This window comes from Sinocyclocheilus grahami, unplaced genomic scaffold, assembly GCF_001515645.1.
Source record: "Sinocyclocheilus grahami isolate Dianchi unplaced genomic scaffold, SAMN03320097.WGS_v1.1 scaffold325.1, whole genome shotgun sequence".
Taxonomy (NCBI): domain Eukaryota; kingdom Metazoa; phylum Chordata; class Actinopteri; order Cypriniformes; family Cyprinidae; genus Sinocyclocheilus; species Sinocyclocheilus grahami.
In genome coordinates this window covers 655,851-656,488 of record NW_015505504.1, presented here as the reverse complement: position 1 = coordinate 656,488, position 638 = coordinate 655,851, and the positions used below count along the sequence as shown (strand labels likewise).

Below are 638 nucleotides of genomic sequence, written 5' to 3'. Positions count from 1 at the left end.
CACATTGTCACAGTTTATTCGCCATAGTTTAGAAAACGGTAATAAAATATGACAAGAACTCAGAGTTAAACTGTGTCAGAAGAACATATTCATCTTGATAATGACAGATAACACTTAAGCAAAACATGGTCAGGTCAAAGTGTCTGAATCATTTTTGGACCCAAATTCTTATACATTTTACTGGTAGTCCATTGTATGAAGAATTTTTGGGTAATATGTCAAGTCTCCTCAGAAGAGCATGAGGGCTTTCCTATGAAATTAAACATTTACAACTGCATAATGATATCTAAATTACATTACATCTGATCAATTATATTTACACACACACACAGTCAAACCAATATGTATTCAGACAGCTTCAACATTTCTCACATTATCACAGTTTATTCTCTATAGCTCAGAAAACTGTGTCTTGATCAAGTCAGATAACACTGAAGCAAAACACGGTCAGTCCACGGTATGAAGACGTTATGGGTGTAATATATCACAGTTTACTTTATTTTGCTATCCTCACTTACAGAAATGAACTATAGTGTCCTGCACACACTAGTAAAAAAATTGAAAAAATTATATCTGGTGTCTGAATAATTTTTTCACACATAAGCGCATATATATATATATATATATATATATATATA

General features: G+C 31.7%; 1 protein-coding gene across 1 annotated transcript in view; it reads right to left on the bottom strand.

The window, feature by feature from the left end:
- The window catches only part of LOC107602388 (KAT8 regulatory NSL complex subunit 1-like), a 12,378-nt gene that overhangs the window by 6,839 nt on the left and 4,901 nt on the right, over positions 1 to 638 (bottom strand). The window lies entirely within an intron of this gene.